Below are 8316 nucleotides of genomic sequence, written 5' to 3' on the forward strand. Positions count from 1 at the left end.
ACTTCCCCTAGTATTGGTGTTTCCAACCTTCCCTATAAAGGTTGAAATATTTTAAATTTGTCAAATGAAAAAAGCTTTGTAGCTAGTTCATTTTATAAAGTTGTGGAAAATTCTAGGATGGAAAAAGCTTCAGAGCTAATCCATTCTACGATTCGTGGAGAACTTCTCCTTTGAGGAATCGAAGGGAAAAATTTCTCACATCATTTGCTAAACCTGGAGGTGACTATGTTGCATATCCATGCACAAAAACCTAGGTATCTATGTGAGGGTGCTAGGAAGAGTAAAACTAGAAATTAAACATGCATGTTTGCATATGCTTAAATGTTTGATCACAATTGCATGCATCACTTGGGTCCGATAAGCCCCTTTGATTGGGTCGATCGACCACTTAGGTCTGCATCAACAGTTGGGATCGGTTGCCCGATCACTTGGGTCTAATCGGCCGCTGAGGCTCAGTCGTCCGATCACTTGGATCTGACCGCCCGCCTTGGCCCGGTTGACCGATCATTTGGGTATGACCATCCATTTTAGCCTGGTCGACCGACCACTTGGTCTGACCTCCACCCTGGCCTAGTCGACCGACCATGTGGGTCTAAACAGGCGCCCCGGTCGTCGACCAACCACTTGGGTCTGATCATCTCGCTCTGCCTCGACCCAACTGACCCCGCTGACAACGACACCCGGTTAACTAACCCGGTCAAACCAATAGATAAGTGGCTAACTTCACTTCCATATTTGTGTGTTTTTCACGTGAACTTGCATTCTTTGGATCCCACGTATGACATGTTCGAATTCATGCTTGTATTTGCGTGAAAATTAAACTTTTTAAAATGTTATGTTATATGATAAACTCATTTGCATGATGAAAACTTAGATCTTTTTGCTTTTAGAACATATCTTTTTGCTTTTAGAACATACCTATAATGATGAAAACTTAGATCTTTTTGCTTTTAGAACATACCTATAATTTGTGTATCAATGAGCATTGGCACTCACGGTATCATCACATGCACATGCTAATATGTGTGTGTGGTTTTTGTGGCAAAAGCCAGCTAGCAATGTTAGTCTGTCGGTGTGAAAATTTCTTATAGGGAGGGCATAATACCACGTCTCTTGTGGTTTTACATTTGAATACCATAAGCTTTTCCATGTTGTATATTTAATATTGGTTATGCCTTCGAGCCCCTGAACCCATTAAGTGTACAACATATATGCACTTGAGTCTGTCATTCGCATGATTAGTGACCTTGTATGTTGTATGCTTGCACTATTATATGCATGTGTGTTTTGATAACAAGCCAGACTCATTAGGTAAGTAACCAAATGCCGGTCACAGTGCTTTAACGAGCATTATTCATCAGTTGGATCCCGGGAAACAATAAGATTTGAAGCATTTGGATCAACACAAGTATAACTGTGCTAAGGATCCAAGGGAGCTAACTTGTGTTATATTGCATGTTACAGGTCTGCATTTAATGACCCTATTTTAAAATAAGGAAATTATTTTTCTACTTATGATATCCATTCAACTTTTCCAAATTATGCAAATAACAAGCTAGGTCATATGCAAGACCAACTTTTTTTCTAAAAATTTATCTTGGGTGACATTCTTTAGTTCCCTTGGATCTTCAGGAGAGGGCCTGTGTGGCAACCACGTTGAAGTCATACGATACCTAGAGACTTGACCCTGCATTTAGATGCTGGTAAGGACACTTTTCAACAGATTGTGTGTCAGTTAGGATTAGGATGGTAGGTAGTCTTTTTTTATGTCTAAATATTATTCTTTCATGGTTTCACTCCCCTAATCAAGCATCATTTTACTTATGCTTTTGTATGTTTAGTGAGCGTGAACATGTGCAAAAGTATATTAGGATCTATTTTCTTATATGAAGTCATGCCTAAATATGCACACCGACAAGTTTACTAAGGGAAGAGCAATGTCATGATTTAACACTAGCAATGTCATGATTTCATACTAACTATTTCTTGCAAGTGTTGCAATAAGCTCCTCCTGTCAGGCATGGCTCACATGTATTTTATTAGATGACTCGTGCTAACATTTTCTAATTGTCGAGTCCTCTATTTTCCTTTTATTGTTTATTTGATATAGTCATATGATCAAGTCTGTATAAAAAATAAGGCACAAGCATGCGTTTCGAGGCAAATGACACGCCGAGCCATGTGACGGGGACTAGGGGCATTAGCTCTTGTCCCATACCTTAAGTTTGAATTTATATTTTTGTATATAATTAAGTCTGGGCATGTATATGTGGAGTCCGATCGCTTTTACTATAAGATGTTGACTCAACGACACCATACTGTTGATATATTTCGTTTGGGTTTGCCTTGATTTTCGTTTTGTCATTGTCATTCTTTTATCTTCATATTGTGGTTGATAAAAAAAAATCTAGGCTCATTAATGACCCTAAATTTTTAAAATTTTTGCAAAGTCTTAATAATAAATGATTAAGATTAATTATAACTTAGGGTTAAAATATTATGGATATTTTAAAACTCACGCTTTACTTTTTTGCATAGCCTTTGAGCCTGTTTAAAAATGGTTTGTTGCATGGTTATATCCCCAAACATGTTTAATAGAACTTCCATGTCATTGGATTATGGTAGACAACTACATCTTATACATACACCTGAAGTGAAGTCCCTGCACATCTCCATATATGACTTGGTCAAGCATAAAATTTTACCTAGGAGGTTGTATAGTACAACTAGTGTGTCAAAGGTAAGTCCTTTAGGCAGAGAATTTTATAGTTTTGTTGTTGAACCTCCTTTGCTCTTTTCTCTAGCAGCAGCTCGACCATTTTTTTTCTTAGCAAGCATAAGCCTCATCTCTTTAAGATCTACCTGTTTAAGGTCATAGAAATTAGAGTTTCCTTCCTTTTATTTTAGGGTTACCGAGACTTCCTTGAATGATATACTTCATAGATTGCTGACAAGGAGCCTTCGATTATTTTGGGTCGACAACTTTCACAACCAGTTAGAAATAAGGTCTACATAGATTGGGATGACGAATCTGTGGTATCCTGATTTGATTACCTCTACCTTTTTAGGGATTCTCCTCTTTCATATTGATACCTCTTTTGGCCTTTTCAATTTGCTTGACAAATTGTTGATATCGTCTCGTAGGTCCTACATGCTTAAGCATTGTCGATCGTAGTGGTTACGGTGATTCATCCTCTATCTTATGGCCCAGTATATATGTCAAAAACATCAAAACTTTTCCCTTGAGATAATTTAAATCCAATCATTCCCCCCAATAATTGGATTTCATTAATCACATAAGTAAGACTATTTTTATCGAGAGTTTTCTTGGGCATCCCTCAATATGTAATTAAACAAAGGAATATGTTCCTTTGGGAGCCGCTCTTGGCCCCAAAACAAGCATTTATATTTGATTCTCTGATTGTGGGTTGCTTTCGTAAGGTCCTCCTGTGGAGATGTTTCCAAGATAATTTTGAGCCAATCTTATTTCCGGCGTACGCTTTAGGGCTATCCACATAAATTTCACTTTACGAAAGTTCTTAAAATTTTTTCTCTCATTTATTTATTACTAGTTGTATATCCTTCCTTTTGTTTTCTCTGCTCTTCGAATCATTCATTTTATCCTGGAGAAAGATTGACTCAAATAAGGGAATAATATGATAATTATAAATAGTCAAGTTGACGACTCCTTAAAAAAAAGAGAGAAAAAGAATGAAAACTCTAAGCATGTAGCTTGGAGCTAAGTTCTAATTGATATAGATCTAACTAAATAATGATTAAACAGAGACTATATGTTGGTTAATGTGATGTGGGCCATTAATGGGATCATGTGGTTAATAAGGCACTAAATGTGTCAAGCCTCTAAACAAAGTTACCTAGAGAGGATAAACAAGGTTGTATATAGATGCTATAAACATTGAATAAGCTTAGGGCCCTACTTAGATAATCATATAAATCAAGAGTTAGGTTGATGTCAACATTGCATAATATTTGACCAAGTTTGATTAGGATTTGGCTAGCTAAGTGGCCCAAGGCTAACTATTGTTGTTGTTGTTGTGTGTGTGTGTGTGTGTAATATCATAGAGATGTTAAGTTCCTGCTTAGTCATATGGACAAGCTAGTGATCCAAAATTCTAGATAAGTTAACTTGATTTTATTCCTTAGGGCCCTACTTAGATAATCATATAAATCAAGAGTTAGGTTGATGTCAACATTGCATAATATTTGACCAAGTTTGATTAGGATTTGGCTAGCTAAGTGGCCCAAGGCTAACTATTGTTGTTGTTGTTGTTGTTGTGTGTGTGTGTGTAATATCATGGAGATGTTAAGTTCCTGCTTAGTCATATGGACAAACTAGTGATCCAAAATTCCAGATAAGTTAACTTGATTTTATTAGGTTTAACAAATATCAGACATACTAATGGAAGTGTGTGGTCTTTTTTACATAGTTATCATCAATAAATGGATTTATTCTCTAAATTAATGTTTTATAATGTGATCTATATTTTTTAATGAAAAGGTGAGTGGTTTATAAGGATTTAATGGAAGGGATGACATTATTACTGCACCTCAGGCAAGTTTGGATTTATTTTGAAGATATCCTTAGAGAATAAAATTTATATAGTGTAAATATAAAAAATTTATCCTTAATGGGTACTCTAGGATGTTAAATCATTATTTATAGTAGATGGTATGAAGTTGAAACCATTTCATGGAAGACTGAAAAATGATTTAGATTAGATTATTTTATGCTAATTTAAAATATCTCTTTATGTATTGGGGTTAAAATGCTCTTAATTAATTAAAATAATGTTAAATGATTTTGAAGTTATCCTTAGAGAATAAAATTTATATAGTGTAAATATAAAAAATTTATCCTTAATGGGTACTCTAGGATGTTAAATCATTATTTATAGTAGATGGTATGAAGTTGAAACCATTTCATGGAAGACTGAAAAATGATTTAGATTAGATTATTTTATGCTAATTTAAAATATCTCTTTATGTATTGGGGTTAAAATGCTCTTAATTCATTAAAATAATGTTAAAAGGTTATTTTTTTATGTGCCCATGTGATGTGGTGTAGCTGACATAATTTGATGGGGTTTATAGTCTCATAGTGGTGTGGTGAATATGATTATATAACTTCTCATCTAAGCCTAGCTATAAGCTAGAAAAAAATGTTTTAGAGTGGATTTAAAAGGCCAGATGTAAATGGATGGCTTTAAAAGTTAATTAATATAAAGAAGAGGAAAGAGGGTGATCGATATGAAACTTTGAGATGATTAGAAAATACTTACAAGTAAAATAAGTAACCCCACAAAGGAAAGATTGGGCATCCAAATACTAACATAACGAGAAAGCAATTCTCTGAAAAAATTTATCATTTCAAAATTTAAGAAATTTGATTACACAATAACATTTTTTATAAGTATTATATTATTTCTTAAACAAACATCATTCAATAATAAGAAACTATTTTTGAAGGGCGACCATTAATAGAGGAATGTGCTAACCAATTTCATTAATTCATTTTATCATTCAAAATTTATTAAGCAATCAACTAATACTTATTTTTAAAATTTAAAATTTTACTTTTGAATAGTGAATTTAAAATTTTAATTATTCTTTATTGATTTAGCTCTTATGATGGGTTCTTTCTTATATATTTTCTTGAGCTCTTATTTAAATATTTTCTTGGGCTCTTATTATTGAAAATATGATTTTATTTAATTAATTTACATGATGTGTTACATCACATGGTGGTCTAAGTTAGGACCAAACTGACCTAACTTGTTATGGTGGATCATCATTCATGGGTTATTCAACCTAAGTTGGCCACTTGAGTCATCCTTGGTTTCTTTGTAGGCTATCAAGGGTGAGCTAAGGATACTGAGGGTCCAATATAGGGAAAATAGAACTGAATTAGCTATAAAGTTTTCAAGGGTTGTCTTAAGATATACTTATGGGCCATAAGATGATATAAGTTAATCCAAATGTGATCTCAATGAGTTGTCGAGAAATAATTGTAGGTCCTATATTGACTAAAGAGCACAATAATAATAAAGAAACATGGATTGAGCCAAATCTATGAGGCATAGAGGTCAATTTATTGATGATTAATCCATTGCAAAAAAAAGCCAAATAATGGCATAGACGTAGGGTGCGTTTGGGGCAGCTTGTGCTTTTCAAGATAAACAATTTATCCTGAAACGTGGCTCGAGGGTCGATTGTGGGGTTCGGCCCATGACCTGCGTTTAGTGTAAAAATGGAACCGCATTTTCGGATAAGCGGACAAAACACACGATCCAAACGGTACTTATCAAACAAGGCGCGACGCTTTCAAAAATGCCACCGCACTTATAAGTTGCCCCAAACAGACCCTTAGCATTAATTGTCCATGCACTAATGACTAGATATGTTATCTAAATAGTGCTAATTATAATTTATTCATGATTATTGGAGTTTCAAGTACATATTTAGATATAAGGCGTTAAAAATTATTTAATGTTGTTGGTTTGATAGATTAAGTTATCAATTACATATCATATAAGAAGGTAAAGAAAGTGGGAAATGCACTCATCCATTTATCTAAAATTAATATGATAAAATCAACAATCAATGTGATAAAAATAATATTGAAGATGAAGATATTAAAATTGAATGTCAAGAGAGTATAGGCTTAAGGTGTTAGTATAATCCATATACTTATTAATTAAAATATCATCTTCATAGCAAGAGGATCATAGCATAAGCTACTATTGTCAAAATTAATGATGAATCAAATTCTACTTTTCACTTAGTTGAGCATGTCATCTTTGCATTTAAATGAAAACTTTGTGTTCCAAATCATAATATAATTCAAAGAAAAAAACATTAGAAGAAGTACATGATTCAAAATATATTATCATAAAAAAATAAGATATATCATGAATTAGAGGAAAATTTCATTAGAATTATTGAACTGTCAACAAGGTCATGACACTTTTTTGGTGACCAAAAAATAAAATTTGCTCTCTTTACACTTGAATAAATGAATAAATGGAAAGTTATCAAAATTTTAACTAGATAAATTTTCTTGTTCATAAAATTCATAATTAATTAGCTTCAATAAACATTCATGATTTACTTCTAACTTTTAGAAACAAGCGCTAGTATTGCTTTTCATTCCTAATATGATGGATAGATACGGTACACAAACAAAGTACTAAATAATTTATTTAAAATGTATACAATAACTTTAGTATAAGTTGGGTCAACTACCATTCTCTTGTGGAATTTACATATAATATTATAAGCAAATGTATTATTAAAATGTTTATGTATACATCTTTTAAATGAAAGAAAACTTCAATCAACATTAAGTTGGGTTTGAAGAGAGAGAGAGAGAACTTATTTGAACCATTATTAGTGGATGAAGTGAATGTAAAAAGGTTTAAATAAATTGTCATCATATTCATATAATGAAATCGTGGATAAGTTTGCCAACTCTATCTAAAATATGATTTATAATCATTATAATGTATTGCAAAATCATAAATCATCATAAAGTGTCATTATATGAATTCATTTATGAGATGCAAATCAGGGTTTAAATGCTCATATTGCTACAATACTTAATTGTACGTATGATTATCTATCATTAGTATGATCATTAATTGTATATATAAGTCTAGAAGGCTCTTGTATAATTAAATAGTAACAAAGTAGAAGTTTTTTTCCCAAGCACTTGTGCTGATTCTTTGACATAATGACAATTTAAGCATTTATCTTGGGATGTGGGAGTTGACTTGGAGCAAGTTTAATGGATTGCACTGACGTACGGTCACATACATGATGGATTAATGGCAAGGGTGGGAGAAATATGATTTGGGTTCAATTTATAAAGAAAAATCTTGGGAAAAAAAAGGTAGGAACAAACTATGAAAAGAGGGAAGTGGAGGTGCTTAATGAAGAAGAAGAAGAAGAAGGATTATTATGAGTCAATCTAATTTAATTGAGTATGATGGATCATTTTATTGAACATTATGCATGTTTTTTTTAACTCTTATAATGTAGATTCTTTTATGCATTTACTTATCTTACACATAAACTTTGATTTTTACACGTAAAACACTTATTTTTATGGATGAAAATGTCGAAATTGTATAATTCAATTTTTCATATATAGGCTAGAGTGCTAAAAAATCAAAATTTAAGCCTAAAATAATTAATTACAAAAGAATTAGGTGATATATATATATATATATATATAGTAATAATATATTTTTTGAATTCAAAAGCAAGCACTATAAGGCTAGCCATGTTTGGGTTTCC

Source organism: Phalaenopsis equestris, unplaced genomic scaffold (genome assembly GCF_001263595.1).
Source record: "Phalaenopsis equestris unplaced genomic scaffold, ASM126359v1 Scaffold001079, whole genome shotgun sequence".
Lineage (NCBI taxonomy): Eukaryota > Viridiplantae > Streptophyta > Magnoliopsida > Asparagales > Orchidaceae > Phalaenopsis > Phalaenopsis equestris.